Below are 18154 nucleotides of genomic sequence, written 5' to 3'. Positions count from 1 at the left end.
GCCCCTTAGTGTGCCCCTTTGTGGGCAACTGAGTAGGCATTTGTATGGTTGTTGTAGATATTAAGCCACATTGAGCCTGCAAATAGGTAGGAAAATGTGGGATACAAATGCAATAAAATAAATATTAGCTTCTTGTTTTCAAGAATTAATTGTTTTTTAAATTTTATTGGTTTTTTATATGTGGTGGAGGGTAGGGAGGTCTAAAGATGTTAATCTAGGCTATTGTTGTAACTCTTTGAATAGGTATGTTGTTAAAAACTATCATCAGAAAGAAAGGTTAGATGGATTTCAGTATACTTCATTAAGAAAGGATTATCTAGCCCAGGGGTAGGCAACTCCGGTCCTCGAGAGCCGCAGGCAGGTCAGGTTTTCAGGATATCCACAATGAATATGCAGGAGATAGATTTGCATACCATGGAGGCAGTGTATGCAAATCAAATTCATGCATATTCATTGTGGATATCCTGAAAACCTGACCTGCCTGCGGCTCTCGAGGACCGGAGTTGCCTACCCCTGATCTAGCCTGTAATACTATAAGAGAGATGTTATTAGGGATACAATAAGGGATATTGATATTGGGCTGACATTCATTACAGAGACCTGGTTGGTGAATCCAGATAGCCCAATTAATTTAGATGTTTGCCCTTTGGGGTATAAGATTTTATATTGTATGTGGCAAGGAAAGAAGGGGGTGTGATTGGTATCATTTATAAAAGTCTTTTTTATTTGAAATTAGTAGATTCTAATATTATCCAAGATTGGAGATTATTTTGTGTTAGTTGTGCGATGACTTTATATCAGGTTATTTGCTTTTTTTATTGATTTACAGGCCACCAGGTAACTGGACAGTAATTGAAGCCCAGCTTATTGATTTTATTTCACAATATTCAACTAATTTTTTTATTTTTTTGCTGCTGGGTTATCTAAATTTGCATCTAGATAACAACTTGGATCTTACGGTTGATCGTTTGTTTTCTCATTTGGCTTTATTAGGATTTTCTATTAGTAAAATTAAACCAACACATGAAAAGGGTCATGCACTTTGACATCATTGCTTTGGTGTCCTGGCTGGATTGGAGATGTTTTATTTCAGACCCAGAATGAACAACTATCCCTTGGTTTGATCATTTTCAAGCTAATTTTACACTTTATATTCCCCAGTCTAAGAGAAGAGTTCAGGAAAAGGTTCAGATTAATGGTGTTCCCCATATAAATGAAGTTGAACAGATTTGGTCTCAGATTAAATTACAATTGAATATTGTTTGTACTAATGCAAGTTCAATGTTATTGTACTGGAACAACTGTGTTACAGAAGCAATACAACAATATTCAGTTAAATCTCAAGGAAAGAGAAATTTGAAGTATTCACCTTGGTATATCAAAGATGTGCAAGCATTGAAACAGTAATGTTGTAAATATGAAAGATTGTGGTTAAAAACCAAAGATCCAGCAGATAACTTAACTTGGATAAAGCAAGATGGAACTTATAAAAATGCTATAGTAATGGCAAAAAAAAATATTTTGGGAAGTTGATAAAAGGAATTGTAAAAACCATAATTTTTTTTTAATCTCTTCAACAAGCTTGCACAGGTGTCATCGGTGGTTGATATTCCAGAATGTTTACAACCATTTTCAACTGAATTGGTGAATTATTTTATAGATAAGGTAAAACTTAATAATCATTTAAAAACATCAGGCCTGAATTGGCAATTCTATAAGCGAAGTGGCGATTGCTTCCCTAGTAGATAGGGAACGGTCATCTTTTTAATTAGTAGATGTGGTTACAGTGACTTCTTTGTTGAGGAAACTTTCTCATAAGTCTTATTTAGTGGATATTTGTCCTTATTTATTGAAAGATATTCCATCAGAATTCTTACAACGCTGGTTAATATTTTATTGAAGGGTGGGATTTTTCCTTTAGAACTGGGACAAATTATTTTAACCCCTATTCCAAAATCACAAGAAGCTGATATCAGTTGTATCCAGTTTTTGACCAGTAGCTAGTATCCCATGGATGGAAAAACTTATGGAATCATTAGTTGCACTGCAAATTATATCATATTTGGAGTCTTCTCATTGCCGGTATAATGTTCAATTTGGATTTAGGACTATGCACAGTACAGGAACAACATTAGTGTTTTTGGTTTCTAAAGTTCAGGAATTTCTCAGTCAGGGAATTCACTGTGACTTGCTCCAGTTTGACATTTCAGGAGCATTTGACACAGTGGACCATGATATCTTGATGTATAAATTGAGTGAATACGGGTTATCTGGAGCCGTTTATAAATGCATAGAAGGTTTTTTGAGAAGTAGATCACACTATGTTAAGAAGAATAATACTTGTCCCTTTACTTGGAGGTCAGATTTTGATGTTCCACAGGGTTCACCATTGTCTCCAATTCTTTTTAATGTGTTTATGAGTTCTTTGGATTCGGTTTTAGATGTATCTGGTCATTGTGGTTGTTCGTATACAGATGATATATTTGTATTGATCCCAATAGTCACAGATTTTTCAATGATACAAACTTCTATTTCTGAGTATATTGCTTTGATTCACTCCTGGGCTAATTCTTTTGAAACTTAATGCAGCTAAGACTAAGTTGTTATATTTCTGTAATGATGTTTCTCTAGTTCCTAGTAGTGTAGCTATAGCTTCTGAAAAGCAGTTGAAGTTTGAAAAATCTTCCAGGGTTTTGGGAATTATTCTGAATACTCAGTTGACGATGGATATGCAGGTTAATTACCTGAGCAAGAAGTTATTTTTTAAACTACATCAATTAAGAGCAATAAGATCTGCTTTCTTTACAGAACATTTTCACTTACTGGTTCAGGCTATAATATTGCCACAGTTGGATTATTATAGTGCTTTATATGGTGGATTAAATTCATGATTAATTAATAAATTGCAATTATTGCAAAAAACCACAGCTAAATTGATTTATGGTTATTCATGTTATGAACATGTGGCACCACTGTTTAGATGATTACATTGGTTACCAATCTGGTTGTTCGCGCTATGACCATGTGACACCGCTGTTTAGACGATTACATTGGTTACCAGTTTCTGCTTGGATAGTTTTTAAGATTGCCTTTATTATGTTTAATATATTGCAGGGGAATTGTTCTTTTCTACTTCCGCAGTTGATAGTTTATCCAGCATTGCGAAAGAATTCTCATTTCTATTCTACTTTGTTATTGAGGTTTCCATCTGTTAGGAAATTTCATTATAAAAGAATCCATGGTTATTCTTTTTCTTACCAGGCTAGCAAACTGTGGACCTCAATACCTGATCAAGTTCGTGTGATTTCTAGTTATTTACAATTCTGCAAGGGATTGAAAATGTATCTTTTTGATAAATAAATGAATGATTAACTTTTGTAAGTTTTTCCAGCTTTCCAGTATATGTTTTGCATTTATGTAACCGATTTAGATTCTTTATTGATATTAGCAGGATATAAATACCTAGAATAGAATACTAACATAGTAAATGTTGGCAGATTAAGGAAATGAGAGGGACTTGATATACTGCCTTTCTGTGGTTTTTGCAACTACATTCAAAGTGATTCACGTGGAGGGGCATAATCGAACGCAAACGCCCATTTCCATGGGCGTCTATGTCCGAAAACGGGTATGTGAAGAGGTGGGACAGACCGTATTATCGAAAATACGGTTTGGACGGACCAAATGCCATGATTTGGTCCCTTCTGAGATGGGCGGGGTTTTAGAGGCCTCCTATTTACCACCACAAGTGTTACGGGTGGGGGGGGATGGGCCTGGGTTTGGCTGCCTGAAGTGCACTGTAGTATCCACTAAAAGTGCTCCAGGGACAGGACTTGTTCCTGGTGTATAACTTTGGCACAGCAGTTCACACCTGAAGAAAGACTAATCTCGCTGAAAACGTCCTTTATTTGAATAAGCACCTTTACTCACAGTTAACTGCAGATCAGAGGTTGTGCCCCACTGGCAACGAGTCTCGCTGGTACTGAGATTAGCAGTAGGTCCGAGCTGGCAGAATGGTGTACAATGCCCTCTTTCAGCAACATTCAAGGTAAGAACTAAGTGCTGTAATGTGGCTAACACATGAAAGGGATCTAAAAGTGTCTTACACAAATGGCCACTACCTCATGGACTACTGGAAACAAAAAAGGGCACACTCTGACCCAGTAAGCAGAGGGAAAAGCACCATGGGAGTAGAGCCTACCAACTACCAACATCGTGAGCATTTAACACAAGCTAGTGGAATCGCGGAGCCCAATACCCTACACCCACCACAATGCATTGCTGATGTGACTCTGCAGTGTGCATAACAGAAAAGGTGTCACACTCACCTGAGAGCCACATCAGAACCAGGGAAAGGCTGTCACAGGATAGAACACATTCTGCTGTCATGAAGGTGGGTACGGCATTTGAGGCTGGCATACAGGCTGGGAAAAAAAGTTTGTAAAGTGTTTTTTTTTTTGTGGGAGGGGGTTAGTGACCACTGGGGGAGTCAGGGGAGGTCATCCCCAATTCCCTCTGGTGGTCATCTGGTCATTTGGGGCACTTTTCTGGGACTTGGACCTGAAAAAAAGGGTCCAAATAAAGCGGACCAAATTCTCGTCAAAAATGCCCTTCTTGTTTCGATTATCAGCTAAAGACGCCCATCTCTTGTTGGCCGATAACCACGCCCCAGTCCCACCTTCGCCATGCCCCCGACACGCCCCCATGATCTTTGTTCGTCTCCGTGACGGACTGCAGTTGAGGACGCCAAAAATCGGGTTTCGAATATACCGATATGGGCGCCCACGGGAAAAGGACGCCCATCTCCCAATTTGGGTCGAAATATGGGCGTCTTTCTCTTTCGAAAATAAGCTGGCTAGTATGTGCAGGTGTTTATTTGTACCTGGGGCAATGGAGGGTTAAGTGACTTGCCCAGAGTCACAAGGAGCTGCAGTGGGAATCAAACCCAGTTCCCCAGGATCAAGGTCCACTGCACTAACCACTAGGCTACTCCTCCACTCCATTAAGACCTGCATGGTCCATCCATTCTGCCAACAAGGTGGCCAGAGTTTATCTGGCACTCTACGCAGGTTCTACTTCTTCATGATTAAACACTGGTATCTCTTACCCTACTAATTCTGGGGCACAGACTGGCATCAGTCATACTTCCCAACTACTGGAAGGGTACTGGATATTCTGCCACAGCAGGTGATGAGATGAAAATGATAATAGATTTCAAGAAGATAATCCAGTCTAGCTTTGATCCTGATCTGTCTTTGCCATTTACAGGACCCAGACCGAAGAAGCCTGCCCAGCATTGGTCTTCTTTCCCAACCACTGGAGCAGCTGTCAAAGCTCATTCTAGTTATGAGGTCACTTAAGTGTTGCTTTAATTCGACTTCTTCCTTTTCCTATATAGCGACCCTCTGTGTTTATCCAAAGCATTCTCAGATTCTGTCACTGTTTTTGTCTTCACAACCTCCCCTAGGAGGACATTCCAGGCATCCACCACCCTTTATGTGAAAAAGTATTTCCTGACATTGTTCCTAAGTCTTTCATCCTGCAATCTTAACTCAAGACCTCTAGTTCTACTGCTTCCCCATTTCTGAAAAGATTAGTTTGCATATTAATACCTTTTAAGTATTTAAAAGTATTAATATGTCTCCCCATTCCTCCTTTCCTCTAGGGTATATATATTCATATATTGACAATACAACACACAAAATAAAATAAAGATCTAGGAAGTAAAAGCCAAGCTACTAACAAATCCATTTATCTTTCAATTTATCATAATAAATGCTGATTCCCGTACCCTACGGCCCAAAGGTTTGCTTTAAAAAATAAGACTTGACCTACTTTTAGAAAGAAGGTCATCATTTTTCAACCACAACTGTATAGGAAAATCATTCCATGGGGTTAATCTTTCAACCTATCTCATTCACTATATTTTCATCCAGTGCACATGTACTCCTTGTGATTCTAATTCAAAATGCTTTCAACTTTTCCTCCCTACAGCTTGCCTTTTGACCCCAAACACTTGACTTCTGCAGAAAAGAAGAGTAGGCCCACATGTTGAAGTAAAATAAAATTTATTCAATGCAGATGAATAAAAACAACATACAACTTTCCTCTACGCACCCAAAGTGGCCATATTTTGCTCTCTCAAGGGCTGTGTCAGGGGCTTAACGTAAACCAGCAAGAGCAATTCAATGTTTTTCCTGTCTGGTTGATGCAGGACAGCATACAAAGTAGAGCTCACAAACAGCAGGCTGTTTCACTCCAAGCAGTTACAGCCTGTCACAGAGACTGCTCTCATATGCAAATAATTATAGTATCAACCAGACAGGGAAAACATTGAATTGCTCTTGTTAGTTTATGTTAAGCCCCTGGCCATATTGGACACTTAGAAGAAAGTTGTATGTTGTTTTTATTCATCTGCATTGAATATATTTTGTTTTACTTCATCACCTGGGTCTGCTCTTCTTTTCTGCTGTTCTGGATCTTGCAGACCGTCTGCCTGTGTGTGTTTTTTGGGACATTCACTGGACTTCTGCCAGCCTGCTTTGTCCTGCTTGAGTTTAGTCTCAGGCAGTGTCCAGCCCCCTTCACTAACCATTAAGGGCTGAACTATTCAGTCTCTGGAGCAGTGATTCCCAAACTGGGTTCCATGGAATCCTGGGGTTCCATGAACTCTCTTCAGGGGTTCCCTGTCAGTGCAAATTCTAGCTAGTTGGGCAGAAGTGATCCTCGGTCACTCCTGCACATGCCAGCTCCACTGACAAAATGGCTGCCGGGATCTCCCATGGCAGTCTTGCAAGATTGCCACTGGAAGTTCCGGCAGCCATTTTGAAATTGAAGCTGACATAGGTAGAAGCACTGCAGATACCTCCTGCCCATGCCAGTTCCAATCTCAAAATGGCTGCTGGGACCTCCAGCGGCAATCTTACGAGACTGCCGCAGGAGGTCCCAGCAGCCATTTCATCAGTGGAACCGGCATTGACAGGAGTGACTGAAGATTGCCCCTGCCCTCTCTAGACCACCAGCAATTCAATAGGTCAAGGGGAGCCTCTTTGTGGTTCTGGGAGGGGATTTGATTTGATTTATTGACATTTAATTAATTGCCTTTCATCTCAAAGATAACAAGGCAATGTACATAGTAATTAAAATAAATAGATTTCAGAAAGGAATGCCTTTATAGAAAAGGAAATATACATTTAACAAAGGAGGAAGGGATTTAAGGACAGAAGGTTAGTGGATACAGAGAGAGCCAGCTGGGCCTGGGGAGGTAGAAAAGGCCATATATTTTCAAAAGGGTCTTAAATTTAGGGTAGGACTGCTCAAGGCAAATAGGCACAGAAAAGAATTCCAGAGGGAAAGGGCAAACCAGAAAAAGGCTCAGGAACAGGTAGAATCCAAATGCACTTCTTTGGGGAGAGAATGGGGTTCCTCAGTGTATGAAACACATTTTAGGGGTTCCATCATAGAAAAATGTTTGGGGATCACTGCTCTGGAGAGTAGTAATATGCTATACCAATCAGGCTACTTCCACGCTTTGCATATATATGCTATCTCACTACTTTTTTGTAACCATGGATCCTTTGGGCTAATTCTATTATCATTTTCATCTCCACTACCTGCTCTGGCAGAATATCCACTACCCTTTCTGTGAAAACATATTTGCTGAGGAGGAATCTCTGGGGGAAGGGGTTTGATATACTGCTTTTCTGTGGCTATAATCAAAGCAGTTTACATATTATATACAGGTACTTTCTCTGTCCCTAGTGGGCTCATATTCTAAGTTTTTGTACCTGTGGCAATGGAGGATTATGTGACTTACCTAGGGTCACAGGGAGCTGCAGTGGAAATTGAACGTGGTTCGCTCAGTTCTCAGGCTAGTGCACTAACCATTAGGCTACTCCCCCACAAAGAAATGTTCATGGTGCCTCTGCTTCTTAACTCACTGAGACAAGGACTCTATTATCATGTATCATCTTCCTTTGGCATTGTAGTTTCTTCCTTCTCCTTCACTCTTCCAGCTCAACTGAAACAAGGGCTAGGATTTGATACCAGTTGCAATAATCCTCACCCAGGGCCTACAGACCATGGTTCATCCAAAACTTGCTATACATACACAGTGACCAATAGGTGCCACTATTAAGATCAGTAGATGTCACTGTGATGTGATGACTCAGACTGTAATAATATCTATCTATTCCATGCTTACATTTTATTGTTAACACAAGAATGGCAACCTCTGGTTTGTGGCCACACCCAACCCATTGCTCAACCTTTTTGTTAATATTTTATTTATTCAAATTCAAAAAATACTACCAACAAAACCTTGACATAGAAACAACCACTGATGATCACAAAAGTCAAAGGAAAATATTCAGATCATATTAAAATCATCAAAATGCTTCTACCAGCCCATTATATAGGAGAAAGACCCTACAGATAATGAATAGAAGAATCTTGAAAAAAAAAAAGCAGACTACCAAAAATCAAGTGTGTTCATAACAATCCTCAGTCACTAACTACCATCTCACCTGGCAATACATTAGCATTTCAAAACTTTCAACGCTTCTTAGGATCCAAAAATAAATCTCCCATTAGTGAACTCATTGCTCAATTTCAACCAGCCAGTGGCAAGACCTTCAGAAGCATCTGTTCATGGAGGGAGCTCCTGTTCTGCTCCTGTCACTGCTTTAATACACCCACATACAGCTGCTCCCAGAAGCAGCAACACTGATCTCCACTGCTTACAGTTTCATCAGAACTGCTTCTCACCACTACAGCTCCTGCTCCCAGCCTGCTCTCTCTGGCCCTTGTCACTTCCACCACTCTATCTTCTGCAGCTGTGCCTATTCCAGTACTCTAATGGGTCCCTAAAACACTTCCCTGCTCTTTCTTCTTTACCTGCAGCAAACAGCTGTTCCTACTTCTAACAGGGGAACAGCTGATCAGGAGCAAGCATGCTGCTAAAGGGCTTTTATTCTCTTTAAAACTGTCCCAGGACCTTCTTTTCTTTCATGTTCTGGCCTACAAATAATCACTAGACTATATAAGCCTTGAACAAAAAAGGACAGCAAGTAAACATTAACAATTTTGTAATGAAGATGCAAATAAGACTAGTTAAGAAAGAAAAAACATACTCTCAAAAAAGGGCAGTCTCGCTCCAAACAATGGGTGCACTGAGCAATCATCATAGCGAATGGAAGAAACCTTCAATAGTGACTAAATAAAACACATATCTTGAAAAAATTTAACAATTCATAAAGTTCTTTTTCAAAGAAGTATCAGGAACAATGTACCAACAGCCTCCAACAAACTCCAGTATCAAGAACAGTGCAACGCCGGCTCCAATGTAGTATTGAATTTCACTACTTCTGGTCTTTTTTGGAGGGGTGGGGGTAATTTATTTTGACTAGAAGATTAAATATATGAAAGATACATTTTTTCTATTTTTTGTGCTTTCCCTATATTTTGGTAAATAACTCTCGAATAAAGTTAGTTCATACGCCCTAATGCACACTTAGAATGTGAAAAACAGGCTTCTGCTAAATGCATTAAATTGTTTTGCAGTAGTTTGCCTATTAGTACACACTAATTCATGCATTAACTATTTTTAAAAATATTTTTTTAAGAGGGGTGTGTCATGGATGGGGAATGGGCATAGAAGCATTAACGAGCTATCACATTTGCATTCACACATGCTAACTGGCTAATGGTCAGTTACCCCCGGATTCTATATATCGCACTGAGATTTCTGCATGGAAATCAAAGTATTCCATAACAATGTGCATAACTTAACCCCCTTTGACAGAACCTTGCTAGCTGATGCGGTAATGCCGACACAGTCCATTCAAAGTGAATGGGCTGTGTTGGAATTGCAACGTGGCAGCCGCTAGCATGGCTTTGTAAAAGGAGGGGTTAATTAGTTAACAAGCTAATCAGCACTGATAATTGAATATTATGTGCACTAAATGGCTTTAATTAGAATTTACACATACTACCCACTAAGCCTATTCTAGTGGTGCATGTAAATTCTAATGCGTGCTGCCAAAAAGTGGACATGGCTTTGGGCAAAGAATGGGCAGGTCATGGGCATTCCAGAAAACTACATGCAGTGTTACAGAATACACTTGCTCTGTGCCTAACTTAAGCGCAGGTATTTACACCAAGTTTTATTTGGTCATGCCTAGAATTTACCACTGTCATGGCCGCTCGCCATATTCTACATGCCATGTGGAAGTTTAGGCTTATTCTATAAAGTACACCTAAATTAAGGCATACTTTACACAATGCGCTTAGGTGAATTTCATTTTGGCGCTGATATTTTTTGGTGTGATGTATGGAATCTAGTCCTTAACACAGGAGCATTTAATGCTTCCTAAATGGGAAATGGTAAGCACTCCCATGTTAATTTTGGACAAGTCACTTAACCCTCCATTGCCCCATGTACAAAATAAGTACCTGTATATATAATATGTAAATCGCTTTGATTGTAACCACAGAAAGACAGTATATCAAATTCCATCCCCTTTCCCTTTCCCTTTTTAAAGGTAATCCTGCTTATAATCGAACGAGAAAAACGCCCAAGTTCCGACCTAAATCGGGAGATGGACGTTTATCTCACAAAAACGAATAACGCGGTATAATCGAAAGCCGAACTTGGACGTTTTCAACTGCACTCCATCGCGGAAGCGTACAAAGTTGATGGGGGTGTGTCAGAGGCGTGGTGAAGGCGGGACTGGGGCATGGTTATCACCCGAACAGAGATGGGCGCCTTTCGCCGATAATGGAAAAAAAGTATGCGTTTGTAGCTAGAATTTAGGGCACTTTTCCTGGAACCTGTTTTTTCATGAATAAGGCCCCAAAAAGTGCCCTAAATGACCAGATTACCACCAGAGGGAATTAGGGATGACCTCCCCTGACTCCCCCAGTGGTCACTAACCCCTTCCCACCACAAAAAATGATGTTTCACAACTTTTTATTTTCACCCTCAAATGTCATACCCACCTCCCTGGCAGCAGTATGCAGGTCCCTGGAGCAGTTGTTAGGGGGTGCAGTGGACTTCAGGCAGGTGAACACAGGCCCATCCCCCCTACCTGTTACAATTGTGCTGCTTAATGCTTAGTCGTCCAACCCCCCCCCCCCAAACCCACTGTGCCCACATGTAGGTGCCCCCCTTCACCCCTTAGGGCTATAGTAATGGTGTAGACTTGTGGGCAGTGGGTTTTGAGGGGGATTTGGGGGGCTCAACACACAAGGGAAGGGTGCTATGCAACTGGGAGCTCTTTTACCTTTTTTTTGTTTTGTAAAAGTGCCCCCTAGGGTGTCCGGTTGGTGTCCTGGCATGTGAGGGGGACCAGTGCACTACGAATCCTGGCCCCTCCCATGAACAAATGCCTTGGATTTATTTGTTTTTGAGCTGGGCGCTTTCATTTTCCATTATCGCTGAAAAACAAAAACGCCCAGCTCACAAATTGTCGAATAAAACATGGACGTCTATTTTTTTCAAAATTACGGTTCGGTCCACCCCTTCACGGACCCGTTCTCGGAGATAAACGCCCATGGAGATAGACGTTTTCGTTCAATTTTACCCCTCAATGTGCTCTAATATGAACATTAAGTACATAAGTACATAAGTACATAAGTAGTGTCATACTGGGAAAGACCAAAGGTCCATCTAGCCCAGCATCCTGTCACCGACAGTGGCCAATCCAGGTCAAGGGCACCTGGCACGCTCCCCAAACGTAAAAACATTCCAGACAAGTTATACCTAAAAATGCGGAATTTTTCCAAGTCCATTTAATAGCGGTCTATGGACTTGTCCTTTAGGAATCTATCTAACCCCTTTTTAAACTCCGTCAAGCTAACCGCCCGTACCACGTTCTCCGGCAATGAATTCCAGAGTCTAATTACACGTTGGGTGAAGAAAAATTTTCTCCGATTCGTTTTAAATTTACCACACTGTAGCTTCAACTCATGCCCTCTAGTCCTAGTATTTTTGGATAGCGTGAACAGTCGCTTCACATCCACCCGATCCATTCCACTCATTATTTTATACACTTCTATCATATCTCCCCTCAGCCGTCTCTTCTCCAAGCTGAAAAGCCCTAGCCTTCTCAGCCTCTCTTCATAGGAAAGTCGTATACAACTTTTAAAAATATTATTCAAAAACACCTTAAATTGTTCCATGTTGAATCTGGGCTTAACGCACGAGAAAGTCACATGTTAAGAAGTGCTAAGACCAGATTCTAATGCCTATTATTAAAAGATCCCAAAGGAAGATACACAAATAAATTTAGTTTCCTTTTTTTATGGTTCAGAAAAGGAGAAGAAATAGGGTCTGGTTGGGAGAGAAAAAGACTGCTGGGAATGTGAGGAGGTGGTTTGAGGCAGGACCAGGCCACTGAATGGGTCTTGGAGAGAAGTCTGGCACATCCAGAGACTGCAGCTACAGTGGTGGAAATAAGTATTTGATCCCTTGCTGATTTTGTAAGTTTGCCCACTGACAAAGACATGAGCAGCCCATAATTGAAGGGTAGGTTATTGGTAACAGTGAGAGATAGCACATCACAAATTAAATCCGGAAAATCACATTGTGGAAAGTATATGAATTTATTTGCATTCTGCAGAGGGAAATAAGTATTTGATCCCCCACCAACCAGTAAGAGATCTGGCCCCTACAGACCAGGTAGATGCTCCAAATCAACTCGTTACCTGCATGACAGACAGCTGTCGGCAATGGTCACCTGTATGAAAGACACCTGTCCACAGACTCAGTGAATCAGTCAGACTCTAACCTCTACAAAATGGCCAAGAGCAAGGAGCTGTCTAAGGATGTCAGGGACAAGATCATACACCTGCACAAGGCTGGAATGGGCTACAAAACCATCAGTAAGACGCTGGGCGAGAAGGAGACAACTGTTGGTGCCATAGTAAGAAAATGGAAGAAGTACAAAATGACTGTCAATCGACAAAGATCTGGGGCTCCACGCAAAATCTCACCTCGTGGGGTATCCTTGATCATGAGGAAGGTTAGAAATCAGCCTACAACTACAAGGGGGGAACTTGTCAATGATCTCAAGGCAGCTGGGACCACTGTCACCACGAAAACCATTGGTAACACATTACGACATAACGGATTGCAATCCTGCAGTGCCCGCAAGGTCCCCCTGCTCCGGAAGGCACATGTGACGGCCCGTCTGAAGTTTGCCAGTGAACACCTGGATGATGCCGAGAGTGATTGGGAGAAGGTGCTGTGGTCAGATGAGACAAAAATTGAGCTCTTTGGCATGAACTCAACTCGCCGTGTTTGGAGGAAGAGAAATGCTGCCTATGACCCAAAGAACACCGTCCCCACTGTCAAGCATGGAGGTGGAAATGTTATGTTTTGGGGGTGTTTCTCTGCTAAGGGCACAGGACTACTTCACCGCATCAATGGGAGAATGGATGGGGCCATGTACCGTACAATTCTGAGTGACAACCTCCTTCCCTCCGCCAGGGCCTTAAAAATGGGTCGTGGCTGGGTCTTCCAGCACGACAATGACCCAAAACATACAGCCAAGGCAACAAAGGAGTGGCTCAGGAAGAAGCACATTAGGGTCATGGAGTGGCCTAGCCAGTCACCAGACCTTAATCCCATTGAAAACTTATGGAGGGAGCTGAAGCTGCGAGTTGCCAAGCGACAGCCCAGAACTCTTAATGATTTAGAGATGATCTGCAAAGAGGAGTGGACCAAAATTCCTCCTGACATGTGTGCAAACCTCATCATCAACTACAGAAGACGTCTGACCGCTGTGCTTGCCAACAAGGGTTTTGCCACCAAGTATTAGGTCTTGTTTGCCAGAGGGATTAAATACTTATTTCCCTCTGCAGAATGCAAATAAATTCATATACTTTCCACAATGTGATTTTCCGGATTTAATTTGTGATGTGCTATCTCTCACTGTTACCAATAACCTACCCTTCAATTATGGGCTGCTCATGTCTTTGTCAGTGGGCAAACTTACAAAATCAGCAAGGGATCAAATACTTATTTCCACCACTGTACATCTCTTCTCTTTTGATGGTCAATGTTTTCTGCTTTCATGCTCCCCTCACTTGCAGTACTCTTCCCATCCAGTAATGCAGCCCACTGAGGGGTTTATGACTGCTAATGCAGCCCTTCGTCTACAGTTTCCCTGCTGTAATACTTTCTCTCTAAATGATGTTTATTTAGGTCACTGTATAATAAAGGACTTTATTCACTGATATTTGTTTCAGACTGTGCTTGCACAAAAATTTTTAATGAACAATGCCGTAAGAGGAGTTTTTGTTTTGTTTTGTTTTTTTAATGCCAGAAGCTCAGTAGCCATAGAATCCATGCTGAGCTTTTAGCAGTGTGTTTGTTTTTTCTTATCCTTGTAGTACAGAATTGTATGCTGGTCCCCAGTAAAAAAAAAAAAAAAAAAAAAAGATTTGCAGATTATGATACCTTTAAGCAGACTAACATTAAATTTGGCTTGAAAGCTCTATAATTCTTATGTTAGTCTAATAAAGAGTGTTCACAGTCTACATAGAAAGGAGTTTTACCCCGTTTAATTCTGCTCGGATTCTGCCTTATGCTAAATCTGCATCTCCACTCAGGCTGGGCGTCCCTGGGGAGCTGTTCAAGGTGCTGAAATGGAGCATGTAGCAAATTCCTGTTAAAGACAACACTCAGGGACGACTATTTTAAATTATGGTTTCATGTGTTATGTTAGAGCAAGTCTTATTCTAAAATGCCACAGGGCTCATGTTAATATTGTAGCTAGTAGAAGTGCATGAATAGCGAAAATATGGAACTTCCTCTAGGCTGCAACCAGGGAAAATCTCTTTCTGAAACCTTCTTACTAGTGAGAAAGTGCATCAGAAATTCAGTTCAAAGAGGTTGTCATAAAATTGGCCCTAAGCCAACCTCTCTGACCACGTTTGCCATTGTTTAAAACAGAAGTGACAGATGCATGACTGATAGGATATTTCTGAACTGTGTGCCCGGAAACTAAGAAACCAAGATATATAAAATGTGGTTGGACTGCTTGTGTACAGTTTTAGCAGCAATAAAAACAAAGTTTTGGAGAAATGCAGTCAGAGGTAAGATCACTATTCCAATAAGATTTTCTAATTTAACTGTATGTAGCATAAGTTTCTACGTCTCAGGCCATGACAGAGTCAATAATAACGAGCATGGGGAAGCGCCTAAGGGGAAATAAATGTAATTAGCAGCCTATAACAGATTTTTTAAAAAGGACAGTCAGAATGTCATTAATACCCAATAACAGCTAAGTAAACTGATGCAGAAGGAGGAATAGTGACTTGATGAAGAAAGTCAATAGCAAAACCTGAATTCAAACATATGCCCATTGAATTTTTCTGAATCTTAGCTATGCGCTCAGATCCATACACTGCAGTCCCTTATGTATTCCTGATGGTGCCTGAGTCATCTTGTTTTAAACTCAACCCTAACTGCAAGTTACAATTCCAGAGTGAAATCATAAACCTGGGAAAGGGGTTACTTGATCAGTACTTCTGACAGTTGAGAATAAAGTTCAACATGCAGCATGCAAAGTTTTCAGGGACTCTGCCGATAATTAATAAATGCATTAGCAGAGAGGGACCCTTTAAAGTGATGTATGAATATAGATTTTGTGCCAAGGTTTAGAAGATATGGATTCTTTTTCCCTATGGGCCCCTTAACAGTCATAAACAAGCAGCCTTGCCCTGTTTTTATTAACAGCTCTTCAGCTCACTTAGGAAACAGCACCCAGAGGAACAATTCATAGGTTTGGTTCATTTTTGCTAGTGTTTTATACCGGGTGAATAAACCACAGGCAAATACCATTAACATTTAATAGTCAATAAGAGTGTCCATACAAGAAGCCTCCACCTTTTCCGTGTTTCAGATTCAATACTATAGGTTTCTTTTCTTTTCTTTTTTTTTTGTAGTTTCATCCTGTTCCTTTGGGTTTCCAGCTGAGTCAGAACCAACTTTCACTGGACAATGGCACCCCAAGCCTTCATGTACAACTTTCCTATTTTTATAACCTTCCCTATCCTAGACAGTGTAGTGATATTCCTTGGCCAGGAACCAAGGCCATGATTTCTTCATGAACTCAGCTTCTCTGCACTACAGTTCCAGCCTATAGCTATCACCATTGACCAATGACCAGGACTCTTTCCCATCTCCACTCCCAAATCCCATAAGCTGTCAGTACTGTCTCTCCAGCCCCTGTCAGCACAGACAATGAAAACTTGGCCATCAAGCCCAAATGTCATCCACATGGCAGTACTGAGCCACCAATCCAGCCTATACATGTTTATGTATATATCAGGGTATGACTTGAACCATAGACAGTTTTAGAGTGATACTCTCATGCACCTTGTTATGAAGAAGGTACCTCTGATCTCAGGTTAAGTAAGAACCAGTGGTTGTGAAGATGGGATAGAATAGCACAGCCATGAACTGGAGACAGAAACCATACTTGACACTCTAGAAACTATGAAGAAGACAAGGAGTCAGAACCCAGGTGTGTGAATCATTGCATCAACGGAGCCCTGTCTGTTCCTTCTGCTCTTATAGCTTTAGAGCACACATGTGCTGCTTTCCAAAGGTCTATGGCCTCTGGTCAAGCTCCATCAGTGCACAAGCTGGGCTGGGAAACTGTAAAATAAGCAAGAAAACCTATATAATTGTGAATGAAGGCTTGTGATATAGCCCAATAGGGAGCAGTCCTGATTGAACAGGAAGGCTAAAAGAGCAGAAGGAAACAGCTGCACCAAAAAAAATTGAATATTCAGTTAGTTGAGCAACCTGATTAAATGAATGCTAGCTCTCCTTTTCTGGCCCCTGTGCATATGCATCAAGCTGTGAGTGGCTTTCGGGGGCTGACACAATTGTGATATTGCCAGCACCACTCACGGCCATTCCAAGGTAATGAAGGGTGAGGTGGCTTACCTAAGGCCACAAGGAGCTGCCATGGGATTTGAACTGAGCCCTCTGGGTCCCAGGCTGCTGCTGTAATCATTAGGCTCCTTCTCTTCCCAAATACTACGTGCTTCAAAATATAGTTCACTGGGATGCCACAAGATCTTCTTATTGTTTGAAGTGTTTTTCTCACTTTATTTTGATGTAGAAATACAACACATCTGAGCAGTTTTGACATCAAAGGGAAAGAAGTAGAAACATCCTTATAGTAACACAATGAACGTAATAGATCATGGTCTCTGTTTTAAAAGCATGTCCACATGTAAATAGGGTCATCAACCCTGTGGACATTGCCAACATTGTGTTCAAACTATATCAGGCACTCAGTGGACTTTTCCAAATGCACCTCATAAAGTGGTTCAATATAGAACGAATACTACCTGTGAATCCACTTATGTGGTCTATGGTATCATATGTCCTTGCCAGAAATGGTATATGGGCCATACAAAGAGACAGATTAAACTTTGGCTCACTGAACACAAAAGTAGATTACAGACAAGTTCTTTCCACTCCATTAGTAGCACATTGTATAGATAAGAAACATCAGTTTACACAGTTACAATGGCTTGTTATTGATCAAGTTAGACCATCTAACAGAGGGGGCAATATGGATCAGCTGTTGAACAAAAAAGAACAAGATTGGATTTTTGAATTGGGGACGATGTCGCCTGATGGACTCAATGACATGATCGAGTGGAACACAGTTATTTAGTTGTTCTAACATCTTTGGATTTTGTTTCATCATTTTTTATTTTATTTGTCAGCTGAGCGGGATTTCGCTCTCTAACAGTTATTAGCCATCGGAGGCTGACGTCATTTCCTGCCTGGGAACATTTAAAACCCTCAAATGTGGAAACAGTGTTTAACTATGAAGGTAGAGGCACTCTTCTATTGAACTTTTGGAAGGCAGTAAAGTTTCTCATATTGGAGTTCCTGAAGAAGATTCTCGAAACCCTGCAGAGTCGGACCCATTATGATTGTTTTCAAAGGACATTTGAGGTAGTAGTCAAGTGGATTGGACAATAGGTGCAGTTCATTGAGCAGAGCCAGGTCCGTTGAGACCTTTTGGAATGTTTATGCTCTATGGCTTGTGGAAGACAACCAGCTTAAAAGATGTTACAATGGACATGAAGAAAATTTATAAGGGCTTTTCACAGTTATCAG

This window comes from Microcaecilia unicolor, chromosome 1, assembly GCF_901765095.1.
Source record: "Microcaecilia unicolor chromosome 1, aMicUni1.1, whole genome shotgun sequence".
Taxonomy (NCBI): domain Eukaryota; kingdom Metazoa; phylum Chordata; class Amphibia; order Gymnophiona; family Siphonopidae; genus Microcaecilia; species Microcaecilia unicolor.
Note: the sequence above shows the minus strand (reverse complement) of the source record.